Consider the following 14277-nt stretch of genomic DNA (forward strand, 5'->3'; position numbering starts at 1 on the left):
GCACAGCCTGATTAACACAAGAAGCTGATTGTCGGTTGGATTGGCCACCTGATGATCAGCTGTTTCAAGCTGCAGGGATTGCCTATTGCTGCCTCCATGCCCCCCATTTTCAGCCTCTGCATGCCCCATTTTTTGCCCATTCCAATCCCCGCCGCCCAGAACGGGCAGAAAATGGGGCATGCAGAGGCTGAAAACAGGGTGTGCAGGGCGGCTGAAAATGGGATGCGAAGACCGAAAATGGGGCAAGCGGAGGTGGCAATAGGCTATGGCAATCCCTGCAGCCTGAAACAGCTGATCGTCAGGAGGCCAATCCAACCGACAATCAGCTGCTTGTACTAATCAGGCTGTGCTGAAACTGAAACTGAAACAGACTGTTTGCTATTTGCTGCAAGGAGGCAAATTGTTGGGAGGCAGAGGTAGATTTTTTTGTTTCTTGTTTTCCTCCCCAAAAGCTAGGTGCATCTTATACTCCAAAAAAAATATGGTAGTTGTTAAGTGAATCTGGCTTCCCCCTTAACCTTGTCAGAAGGTCAAAAAAGGTGATCACATGACCACTGCAATCATCATAACTATGAACCAGTTGCCAAGCGTCTGAATTTTAATCATGTGGCCATGGGAATGCTGCAATAGTTGTAAACGTGAAAATCGTTCAAGCCACTCTTTTCAGTGTCGCTGTAACTTTGAATGATTGTTGTAAGTTGAGTACTACCTGTACCTGTATCTCTTCATTGCAGAGGTGGCAACAGGACTGTGCACTGTTAGAAACTCAAAGAAGACAACAAGGTGCTTCAGAATGCAAATATAACCTCCATGTACAAGTCATTAACATAGTTCCATCTTTTTTTGGAATCACATGGTTGCCTTTATTTTTATTTTATTTGTTAAATTTATTTGCTACCCATCTCACTTTGGGGATACTCTAGATAGTTTATAACAGTAAAAAGGAAGAAATGAAAAGAGTGAAGAGAAGTAAGATAATAGAACAATAAAATAAATAATGAAAAAGAACACAAGAAATACAATGATTATTAAAAAAAGAAAGATATATGGGTAAAGAACAGAAAACAAGGTAGGGAGGTAGAGTGTGCCATCAATTCAGCAGTGCAATGATGCATCATCCCAGTGCAATGATGCATCTTATATACACTTTTAGTGTAATCCTAGAGAATTGGAATTCTGCAGATCTACAAATTCATAGATAAAAACATACTTCAGACAAATTGCTTTAAGGACAAGGGCTTTGTGCATGTTCCTATTTGCCTGAAGTATGTTTTTATCTATGAATATGTAGATCTGCAGAATTCCAATGTACCTAATGGCCATCTGATGATGTCACAAATAAAACAACTGAAGGCATGAGGCTGAACTACTGTTTTTTCAATGGGGGAAGTTACAGATATGAATGAGAGTGGTGTATCTCCAGGAGTCTTATTTTGAGGAGGGAGGGGGAAGACATGTTATTGCAATGCTGCTATTTAAGATTTGGAGGCAGCATACAGCTTTTTGAATCAGATTGACCTTTCCTGTGTTGTGGATTGCTGTGGAGGAATGTTTCTAAGTATTTAACCCAATAAAATGACATTAACAAAAGAAAATTCAGGTCATGTATGGCTCAAATTCACCCTTGTGCTACAATGAAGATAAAACACATTTTTCACATAACAGAAAGCTCATTTGGATCTGACTTAATTTAATGACATGTTAAGTGGAAGAGTAGGGGTGTCAAACTCATTTTCATTGAGCGCCACATCAGGGTTGTGTTTGATCTCAAGGGGGTGGGGAGCATGGCCAGCTTGACCTTACTCCTGTTGGGGCATCTGTGGTGGCCCAAGTGCTCTGCCAGTGAAAACGGAGTTGGCAGAGGTCTGTAGGAGGCAGTCACAGCCAAAAACATAACTCGAGAGGGCTGCGCATGGCCTTCCCAAGCTCCATTTTTGTTGGCAGAGGCACCACGAGCCTTGAATTTGACACCCCTGTTCTAGAGCAACAAACAGCTGATGCTGGAGTGGACCATTAGTTGTGGACTATTATATCCTAAGGAGCAACTTCAACTTCTAGAGCCTACATGGCACACCATGCATCCATTTATAACCTCAAATGGTTAACCAAGGAAGAAAAAAAAATGCTTATAAAAAATTCACCAACTGATACTGTATACACACACAGATTGTGATGACCCAGGGTGGGATACAAAATAAACAAAGTCCCAAAAACAGATGAAGCCCCTTTTATTCCTTCACTTTGCTTCAAAGCTCCAAATATCCTTGACTGGAGACAAAAAAGTTCCCCCACAAACAATTACGGAAAGGAGGAAATGCCGTTTAAACTAAAAATACTTATAAATTATAAAGAGTAAAAACAACACAAACCACACTGAAACAATTAAGGGATAAATAACAATAAATAACAATAAATAAAAGCCAAATGAAACACAAAGGAGAGTAAACTGCAAAATAGTGTATATTTTGTAGTTATCATTTGTTGTGTATTGTATCTATTGTATTATATTTATATTTTATCATCTATTTTATAATAAATGTAGGAGCATAAGGAGAAGCAGGGAGAGAAAAACTCCTACTCAGTTGCCCACCATTTTTGAGTGCCTTTGCTTACCAAATGAAAAGAAAAAATGTTTTTTTTTTAATAGGATAAGCACTCATTTTCATTCATTTGCCATTTAGTGGAACTCCTATACTCCAGCCTCACACCACATCAGTTTGACTTATCAGTTTTACTTCAGTTGCCAAATATGGAGAGCATTTGGAGAGGGAGTTTGTCATTTCTAGAAATTGTGGTGCTTTGATGAACAGCGCTCCGACATGCATAATGATCTTCCATCCCAATCTATCTGCCCTTTCAAATCATAACATTGAAAGGACAATTCATCTTAACCTTCAGAGGGCAGATCTGAGCTCTTCGTGTGTGTGTGTGTGTGTGTGTGTGTGTGTGTGTGAGAGAGAGAGAGAGAGAGAGAGAGAGAGAGAGAGAGAGAGAGAGAGAGAGAGAGAAATATGTTCACAACAATGAACATTGAAATCTCCAAGTATAACTCAACTGCAATTCAAGATTTTCTTCATCGTGCTTGCATACAGTTACAAGATCAAATGAATATCCTTGTTGCTAAACATTTTTCATATTCACCTAGAAATGCAAATATTTATATATTTATTTTATGGAAAATAAAAATAATAATATTTATCAAAGTCTTCTGTTGTCCATCCCCATTCCCAAGTATTATTGTCAAATGCCTGCTGCGGTACTGAAAAAATGTGACCTATGATTGTTTTTTATACTCATGACCATTGCAGCATCCCTTATGGTCATGTGATCCAAATTAAGATGTTTGGCAACTGGCTCATATTTATGAGATATGCAGTGTCTTGAGTAATATTGTGACCTTTTGTGGCTTTCTGACAAGCAAAGTCAATGGAGAAACCAGGTTCACTTAAAAACCATGTTACTAACTTACAATTGCAGGCATTATTTTAACAACTGTGTCAAGAAATGTCATAAAATAGGACAAAATTCACTTAACTTTTCTGTTGTTTTACAACAGAAATTTTTGGCTCAATTGTTGAGAACTCTATATCTATCTCTCTGTCTCTGTCTCTGTTTTTCTCTCTCTCTTTCTCTCTTTCTCTCTGTCTATCTATCTATCTATCTATCTATCTATCTATCTATCTATCTATCTATCTATCTATCTATCTAAATTCAAGATTCCATAATAAGGCCTGTCTTCATATAATTCTTTCCATCTACTGTTCCTTTCATACCACCTCTTTTTTATACTCATGTCCATGCAACTGCTGTCCAAAATTATTCCTCTATATTATTGTCACCCATTCCATTTAGAATTTTCCTAAATATACATAAAATAGACACTGATTTGGTTCACACATTGCACTAATCTATGAAATACTGTAAGTTATTTGTCAAACAATGTCTATTTGCAAAACAGACCATAAATCATGATTTACAAGTTGTACTGGTGGATTCTCGGTATACACCATGCCAAATCCACCAAATCACATTATGGCCATAGAATGATGGGTCAAATACAGTCACTGACTTTATGTTCCAACATATCTTTTAGAAACTTAACCAAACAATTAATTCTTCTATCTTAGCCTTAAATGATCATTGGTTTATTTCCCTTTTATAACTGGAATGTCTTTATTTGTGCTTATCACTAAAGCAAACAAATTATTTGACAAAATATTGTAAGATTAATCAAAACAACTTTTAATGTTTCAAAGAAGGCTGAAAGCCTGAAGTGCACATTTCCCTTTAAATCATGGAATTATATTAAAACCTACTCCCCATTTCTCAATCTTTCCTACCACACAGGTTTGTTGCAAGATAAAAATGGGAAAGGGAGAATTATGAACTCCTTAGAACATTAAATTCCCAGCCAGTACTTAGTTAAGAATTAGAAGGAGTCCAATAATCTGAAGAATACCAGACTGGAAAGACTATTTCAGAGGAAAAATAAGATATAACAATAAGAGAAAAAAAGCCAGCTGGATGACTTTAGAGCAGTCACTCCCTCTCAGAGCAATCTTCCTCAACAGGGTTGTTGTTCTGGAGAAAATAGGAGGAGGAAGGACTATTATGTTTATTCATTACCCTGAGTTATAAAAATAGTAAAGGTGGGATATAAATAGACAAATAAGAAAAAAATACCTGCCCCAACTTTATTTTGAGGAATTCTAACCTGCCTTCATAAAGTCTTATATATCTGAAGTACATCTCCTTCTTTAAAGCAGCTTTATCAAGCTTATTATTATGCAAATGTTTCCCTTCATATCAGATATAATTAGCATGACCAGGTCAGCTAATTAAATCATTTCACAGGATATGTGCCCTCTCTGTTTAAATCAGTGCACTTCAGAGAGGCCTGATAGGATGATTAGTGCTACAATATGCATATTAGTAGATAATCTGTTAATCTTTACCATAAGACCTTTGTGATTGCTGGGGTTACTGAGTCAGGGTTGCTGTGCTGTCATCTTAATTATATTATCTTCCGTAATGATACCTTAGTTCTACGATTTAAAAAGTTTCCTTGTTAACTAAATGTATTTTCTGTCAAGGCATCCAGCTGGGCAGTTGACATACCTAATCAATTTTGGCTGATCTAAAACTTCTAAAAGTTCCTATTTTGTGAAAAGAAAAGTCTCTCCTAGAATTGTAATATAATTATTTGGTGGATTTTTATCAGAGAAATTCATGGAAGATGGTTATCACTATCACACAAGATCACACAGTTGTGTCTAATATCAGAAGACACTTTAGTTTTCTATGGTGCCCAAAAACAAAACTTCAGGGGACTGCACTGTAGCTCCATGATAAGGTTTAAGGTTGTCATCAGGACTCATTCCAGGTGGAGCAGATTTATCACATTGTTTGATCAAGGACAACAAAGTGGGCCTACACTGAACAATTTCTATAAATCCAATCTTATAGGATAAAAGACTACATACAAAAAGAATTAATAGATAATCCACCAGAAGTATTACTAGCAAAAGTGGGTAGCACTGGAAAGGATTGCTAGAAGAAGTAACAGCTTTTTGCATGTTTCCGGCAAGGCAGATGAGGGAGAATGATAAACCTTCTCCAGTCATCCTTATTAGTGTAATATTACCTCATTATCACTAATATATAAGCTATTAGGGTAATTTAATTAAATTAATTTAATTGTTGTCCTTGTCCAGTCTCTTTAATGAGATGTTCACTTCTATATAGGCTGCAGGATGTGAAAATTGAAATTCCAAAAGGCCAGTTACTGTGTAACAGCCGCAAATCTAAAAAGAAAAGAATAACATATATAATAGTAGTAGCAGCAGACATTCTCATTAATTTTAAAAGGGATCTATTGAATGTATAAGTATTTTCCCCATCTCTCTGAAGTATCAGAAATGGTAAAAGGTGAACAGTGTAAGAATATAAGAGAGTCCTGCTACATCACATCAACATCAATTGAAATCAGCATCTGGTTTCCAATAAAGGTCAGGTCAATGCCAGATGCCCCTCATGTGACCCCAAGCAGGAGAAGACAACATTTTCCATTAAATTTCTTTCCATGTAAGGCTTACCATAATGAGTCTTGTATGTAGCTTCCTTTCAGAAACTGTTGCACAGTCTAATAGGTATTCTTCAAAATGGCAGAGGGATGTTTAATGTTACAATATGCCAACTTGAATTCTCAACCCACCCACAAGGACTACTTGCCAGTAAGATTCCTCTCAAGAAACCTCAGGGTGCTTTTTAGGTAGCAAGCAGGAGACAAATGAAGAGATAATTGTCATTCCAATGTTTCAAGTTAACTGGGTTGTTGACTTCAGTGGACAAAAGCAATTGAGGGGAAAAAATGCCTTGCCAATGAATACAGTGAGAAGGTGCCCCTAGGATAGTTCAAATGGATATTTTGCCTGTGGAGCTTTTAGTCTTAAAAAGGCTCTTGCAGACATGCAGTTCTGATCTTTGATTTATCCTTTGTATGCTGCACTTAATATTTTCCTCTGATCTCTGACCTACATGGAGAGAGATGTCTTATCCAAGTTTTCTGTTGTTTTTCAATTTATTTTCTATTTAACTTATGTTGGACAGAGGGAAAGAAGGATAGGGTGGCTCTTTTCTGAAGGAGGCCAAAGGAAAGATTGCATGAGAGGGCCAGTGTGTGTCATAAATTCCAGACAACTTTTTCCAAGAGAGTCAGATTAAAAAAACATCTGCAACAACAATATCTCCTTCCTCCATTTGTTTACTCCAGTATGCATGATATCAGAGGGAGGGCAGCCCAGATTCCATCAGGAAAAAAATCTTTACAATCTCTTATTTACAAGTCCTACAAATGAGCATAACAGTTGGAGCAATGAAAAGCCCACATCTTTTCTTGGTTCCCAGTTACCTTTAGTTATAATCTAATTTCTGGCAGAAATAATCTTATTTCTGGCAGAAACTCCCCAATTCTGAAATGAGTTTAATCTCACCACATAAAGCAGGGGTGTCAAACTGACGGCCTGTGGGCCAGATGTATCATACACAGGCCACGCCCACCCCACCTCCACAAATGGGGAAAACATCACTGAATGTCACCTAACAATAATGTGACACCATGAGTTTGACACCCGTGACATGATGCAGTTGGATCGCTGAAAACAAGACAGTCTTTTGTCCTCATCTTTTTTCCTCTCTCTTCCTAAATGCAGAAAACTCAGCTGCACCTATGAAATCCAATAACTGCTCTGAAAAAAACAGGAGACCTACTCTAAGTATTGTGAAAGGATATGTTATTTTAAAAAAAAGGATTTGTGAGAAGTGTATTCTTGCTTTTTTTCAGAGCAGCATTTTTCATTGTACATTCTTATGCTACGCATGATACAGAATTGCTAAACTTTAAATAACCATAGGAATTTCACTTTATGGTCCAATTCCCCCCCCCCCTTTTTTTTTTTTTACTTTGGACTATTTCATCTTCAGGATCTAAGGACAGCCCTTAAACTACAGCAAGAATGTTAAACATGCTTTGGAAGAGCTTTTCTCTTCTTGCTAACCTCAAAAATCTGGCACAATTCACTCTAGCAAAGGAGCTAAGTTAATATGTGAAGTCTTGTAGTCATATTGGTATCTCCTGTTCTTGGGCTCATGCTAGACAATGAGTGCACAGTTTCAACCCTGCAGGCTAAAAACTACCCCCACATCTCTTCCCAAATGCTGCTGATTCATAAAGTAAAAAAGAGTCACAGCAGGTTGCAGCATCCATTGGATCTTGAAAGAAAGTTAAATAGATTAGACCTGGTTAATATTCGCTTGGGAGATCCTTAGGAAGTCCCAGGGCTGCGAACTAAACTGGTAAAAAGTAACAGGAAACCACTTCTGAATTATCCCCAAAAATGATGACTTAGATGTATTCATATAGTTACAAAGCAACAAGTTCAACTCATAGGATTCTTCCTCTAATTCAGGGATTCCTAAATGTTTTGTCATCACATACTCCTTTAATTCTCTTAATCACCCACTCCCCAAACAATCCAAACACCACAACGAACAGAAATGGATAATAAAAAAATCAATACAATGAAACTTTGGAAAAAGTGGATTTATTGTAACAAATAAAAAAGCTTCTTCACGCCTACGCTGGACTTTATTTGCACCTCCCCAAGGGACGTACACTGACAGGTTGGGAAATGGGATAGAAGGGGGAAATGTTAAAATATGTGGCATGAATCCTACCGAATATATGCTATTTATTTATTTTACTGACATTTCCATTCCATTTTGTTTTTGTCCTGGCCCCGTTGACATTTTGGAATTGTAGCTCTTGGCATGCCTATCCTGGCCCAAAAAAGGTTGCACAACCCTGAAGTGAAGTCATAAATAATGTACTCAATGTTTTAACAGGATTTTCATTGACAACTGGAGTCAGAAGCTCTTCATCCTATACCGGATGAAAAACAGGAAATTCTCAGAATGAATGTCCTCCAAACATCCATGTCAAGAAAGGGGTTGCCTAGTAAACATCATCTTGATGCCTCTAGGAGGCTGATTTGTTTTAGACAGTGGTTATAAACACTCTGAGTACAGTGAAAATTTTTTATTCCTGTGCTCCTCCAAAGTTACCACATCTTGAATGGAAGCCAATCTGATGCAACTTGAATGTGCCTGTGCTTCAGAACAAAGAATGATCGGTATGCAATTTATTATTAGAAACAGCCCTGCTAACCCTTTCCTCAAAAGACGTAGGTCTTTGGGTGGGTAAGGAGACTTCTGAACAGACTGAAAAATGACACCAACGTTGCTCACATTAAAGCTACAATACAGGTCATCCTTAACTTGCAACAGTTGATTTAGTGATCGTTCAAAATTACAACAGCAATGAAAAAAAATGACTTAGGACCATTTTTCACAGTTACAACTTTTGCAGCATCCCCATGGTCAAACTTTAGTTCAAACTGCAGTGTCCTGGGGTTATGTGATCCTCTTTTACGACTTTCTGATGAGCAAAGTAAATGAGGAAACCGGAGTCACTTAACAAGCAGGTTACTAACTTGACAACTACAGAGTGTCATGGGGGAAATGTATGATGTAATTTAGTATCGGCTGTCTGTCAGGGCTCCAACAAATCCACCCTCATTCAAATCAAGTGTCTCTAGCCGCATCTCAGAGAAAAGTAAATTGATTTATTAGGAGTGGCCATGTTGGCGTAAGCTGGATGCAACCGATACTAAATTACACCATACATTTCCCCTTTGACCCTGGTCTTCCTCCCACCCCCTGGATGTGACTTCTCCAATGGGACACATCCATCTCCAAGAGTCATCCATTATGCTCTCCAATAACCTTCTTATGCTGCAACAACTTTGGGCTTCCGGGGTGATTATCTAGGCATTTCAAGAATGCCTTGTTTTCCCCCACTCCCTTTTTCTGGAAGCTAAAAAGACCAAAGGAGTATCTTTTTAGTTGACATTGAGATTCACTTAACAACTGCGGCAAGAAATGTCATAAAATGGTGCAAAACTCACTTAACAGATGTCTCACTTAACAACAGAAATGTTGGCTCAACTGTGGTTGTAAGTTGAGGACTACTTGTATACAGAGTCACAAAATTTGTCAGACATTAGCAAGCCAGAGCAGTTCCATTTTATCTTAGCAATCATCCTTCTTCCTATAGATATCAAGTTCTCTAGACGTCTACTTAAAAATCAGTCATGCTAAGATCTGTAGCAGACAGTTAAGATGTTTCAAGGTGTCACAAGATATCCTGCTATAGTTTCAAAATTACATATCATGAATGAAAAATAGACAAGTCACAGTTGTTCATTCTCTTTCAATTAGTTCAACCTTGGTTTATCCGAATATGTAAAAACCCTTAATAGCTGGAATAATTTCAAGAATTCTCATGCCTAGACCTTGATTTCCATAAACCTGTCTTCAGACTGACTAGAATATACTGTATATAAGCAGTTCCACCAAATTATGGAAACCCCAGAGAAAGATATCTATTTGCATTATCATCCCTTTTTCTCTATCCCAATATGGATACTTATTTATTGGAAAATGTGATGAATATTCTAGCTGATGGTCATTTGCAAATTCCCTCCCCATAAATAATCTTTGCTAATTTATAGATTCTCCTGGGAAAGGGCAGTGCGCTTCAGGCAGAAGTTATTTGATAACCCTTTTAGGTTATCAAGGACATAGTCCTTTTCTTGTTTCTTCATTGTCCATTTCTTGCCTACCCTCAGGGCAGTTGCAAAAAAGAAAAGAGAAGAATTAGATTTTGCTTTGTTCCCAGTTCTCAACCTTCCTCCTGATCTATTCCAGGAGAAGTGACACTGTGAATATATATCTCTTCTAACCTTCTCTGTAACAATTAAAGAAGGTATTTGAATACTGGGAAGATTCTTGCTGAATGTTTTTAATGATAAATAAAGGAGAGCCTTGATACTTTTAGAATGAGCAGAGGGGCAATTGGAGCTGTACTTAATGAGGGAATGTTTATGGCTTGTCATCTTTTGACAAAGTTGTGGATAGAGACATACTACTTCTTTTGTCCCATCATGCAGTTTTTCTTCTCTACAGGTGAATGAAATATCCTTTCTTCATTCATTTGTACAGGAAGTGGAATTGTACTCTCAATACCAACAACAAAGGCACAGTTACATCACAGATTTATGGCAGGAAGTAGGCTTCACTCCCATCTGCCTGTTGTTTCTCTTAAAGAAAATGAGTAGAATATGGTATGGCTTGCTTCTTTCATTTGCATTAGGAAAAGAAGGTTTCATTGTCTATTCACATGGCTTACCTTCTTTGTATCTCTATCTGAAAATCTGTACTGTTGCCTTGGCCATCTATGGCCCCAAAGGTATTTCATCTTGCAGAATTAGTGGCTGATGAATTAAGATAAGACCCCACCTTCTCCCATGAACACTGTGCTCCCTTCCTCCCCATTTTTTAAATTGTAAATTAATATGTTTATGAGTTGTTATTTTTCAATGTTTTATTGGCTTTTAATGTTTGTAAACCACCCACAGTTGCTTCTAGGTGAGTCGGGCAGCAAACAAGTTAAACAAACAAAGAGTAAATAAACAAATTAGTCCTGGATATCTAGGCTAGGTTTCTGAACATAACCTGGAATCCAGTAAACTGGACTTTGTAATACATCATGATCCCTGTACACAGCAGAGATAATTCAGCCATATACCAAGTATCACAAAATCTACTCTTCAGTTATAAGCAAAATGGAATAAAATTGTGTGTCCAATTTACACTTCTCTGAATATTATGAAAGTAATATGAAGGAGAATCATGTTTCAGGGCCTTAGCTAAATATTTTTTATGTTCAACATCATGACCATTATGGCCCTCATTTTGGATTATTCAGTTCAATTATATTCCTCCCATCTATGCATATGATCTATTGGCCTCTTACTGTTTTGCATTTTTTCCTCCATTTATAATCATGGGTGAGATGGACACATTTATGTCCTAGGCTAGTGGCCTCAAACAATTCTGGTTTGTTTGGGTTTTTGTTTTTTTTTTGCATTGATGTATGCAGTTAATTCTGTCCCTTGTAAAGAAGGTTCTCTGACAAAATCCTGCAGAATACCACTTTGGTATCTTACATTGTCTGAGCCCATGGCTTCCTCAAATGTTACGGAAATTAAAGGAGAATATTTGTAGCTCAGGGTTGAAATGAGGGGTGCCTGATACTCTCTGAACTTGACTGTGTTCTTGCAAATGTTTCATTATCCAAACTAGGTAAATGCCAGTACTAGGACTAGTACTGGCAATGTTACCTAGTTTCGATAATGAAATGTCTGCATGAAAACAATGAAACTTAGAGATCTCTAATGTACCCTCATTATGAAAACTAGATTTGGGTTAAAATTATGGGAATATTTCAGAAACAAGAACTATCTGCAATGTGGAAGGAGTCAGTGTTCTTCTTTTTGCTAGAAGCATTTCAACAGAGGCCAGACAGCCTTCTATCACCAAGGAGGTTGTAGCAGATCCCTGCACTGCAGAGCCTGCATGGAAAGGCCAACTGGTACTAGATGAGTCTAGAATATATTTCAATGTTATCTTTCTGGGTACTATTTATACAGTGAATTGTGCTTGCTCTCCAACAATGCCTACTCTCACAGACTTTGTGCTATCAGGCTGCACTGCATCCAAGCATTGTTGTGACATAAGCATTTGTTTGTTTGTTTTGCAACCTTTCTAAGCTGTTCCGCTTTACTCAGATTCTGGCTGGCAAACAAGAAAATAACAATCACCCAGTCAAAACAATGAATACAGTAAAGCTCCTACTGGGTGGAGGGCAGGGTAGGGTGAGGGAAAGAAATACATCATGACAACTTTATTCAAAAGCCCAATGAAATAAAATCATCTTAATTATTTTATGAAAACTGTAGTGTGTATGTGTGTGGAGGGGGAGATATAATACTTTGGCCTACTAGAGCCATCTCTTCCATAGCCAAGGGGCCTTTGTAGGTAGAAGGACTCTCAGTAGGTGTTCTCACAATGATATAGTAAAAGCCCACTTGGAACACTGCAACCAGTTTTGGTCACCATGATGCAAAAAAGATACTGAGATTCTAGAAAGGGTCTCAGATAAAAGCAATAAAGAATTAAGGGCTGGCGGCTAAAACATATAATGGTTGCCAAGAACTGGGTATGTCTAGTCTAACAAAGAGAAAGACTAGGGCTGACATGATAGCAGTCTTCCAATATTTGAGGGGCTGTCACAGAGAAGACAGATCAACCTATTCTCCAAAGCACCTGAGGGCAGGACAAGAAGTAACGGATGGAAACTAATCAAGAAAAGAACCGACTTAGAACCAAGGAAAAATTTCCTGACAGTGAGAACAATTAATCGGTGGAATGGCTTGCTTCCAGGAGTTGTGGTGCTCATCAATGGAGGGTTTTTTTTAAAGAAGAGATTGGACAACCATTTGTCTGGAATGGTATGAGGTCTCCTACTTGAGCAGAGGATTGGACAAGAAGACTTCCAAGGTCCCTTCCAACTCTGTTATTTTGTTATGCGGGCTAATTCTAATAAATGCAATGTATTGCCTATTCTGGTTTTTAAAAATTAAGTAATGACATGTTAGGATAACACACCTTAGGCTAAAGGTATTGAAATATAGTATCCTCTTTGAAACTGGGCAAGAAAGTGAGGGGGAAAAACAAACATGCTACATAAAAACTATCCTGTCCAATTGGAATTCAGGACATGTGAGCATGGCTGCCCATCTGCAGCCCTTAACAACCTCCGCTTACCCATCAAGCTTTGCAGCATAGGTATATAGTGGTGGATAAAGGCAGTTGCGGGCAACTCTAAATCAGCTTTAAGACTGGAAGACTTAAGTCTCCCATTAGGTTTTTGTGCAACATGTCTCAGTAACTATCTAACACAGGTGTCTTCGAACTTGACAGCTTTAAGATGTGTGAATTCCTCCTCCAATCATGTTAGCTCAGGAATCCTGGGAGTTGAAGTCCACAAGCCTTAAAGCTGTCAAGTTTGAAGACCCTTGATTAGAGGTGGTATTCAGCAGGTTCTGACCAGTTCTGGAGAACCGGTAGCGGAAATTTTGAGTAGTTCGGAAAACCGGCAAATACCACCTCTGACTGGAGATTGTACAGTATCTTTCCCCTGCCACGCCCACCAAGCCATGCCCACAGAACCGGAAGTAAAAAAAATTGAATCCTACCACTGTCCTTGATCTAGCAGCTTAACACAGAGGTTTGTAAAGTATGGGTTGGGACACCAGGAGGTTTGCAATTAGTTTTTAAACCTATTCAGATTTGTATAGGTAAAGTGATTATGAACACACTCTCTTGGCTTTGCTTCTCACTTGATCTGTGCGGTCTCAGACTCCCCGAGATTAAAGTGTAATTATTAAAAATAAATGATGTAGTTCTTCCTTTCCCAATCCTAATTCCAGAGAAATTTTTTAATTTTATTTAAGGTGCAAAAGGACGATTGACCACATTCTTTTATTATTTTAGGAAGTGGTTATACTGCAGCCTCTATCTAATCTCACAAGGCATTTATATAAATAAAATGGACAGGAGAAGATTTGTATATCCTATTTTGAAATACTGGATTGTGAGAAGAAAGGATGCATTGAAAATGGAATGGATAAATGAATGACTATAATATTATTCCTGACAGGAAATTACAACTTCCTAAATGTTAGAGAAAGAGAAGGGAGTGACCCAACATCAGCTACACAAATTACTGATTGAGAACCAAGAACAAACAGAAGT

Source organism: Notechis scutatus, chromosome 1, assembly GCF_049901735.1.
Source record: "Notechis scutatus isolate UNSWTSFEM ecotype Mainland chromosome 1, rNotScu1.2, whole genome shotgun sequence".
Classification (NCBI taxonomy): Eukaryota; Metazoa; Chordata; class Lepidosauria; order Squamata; family Elapidae; genus Notechis; species Notechis scutatus.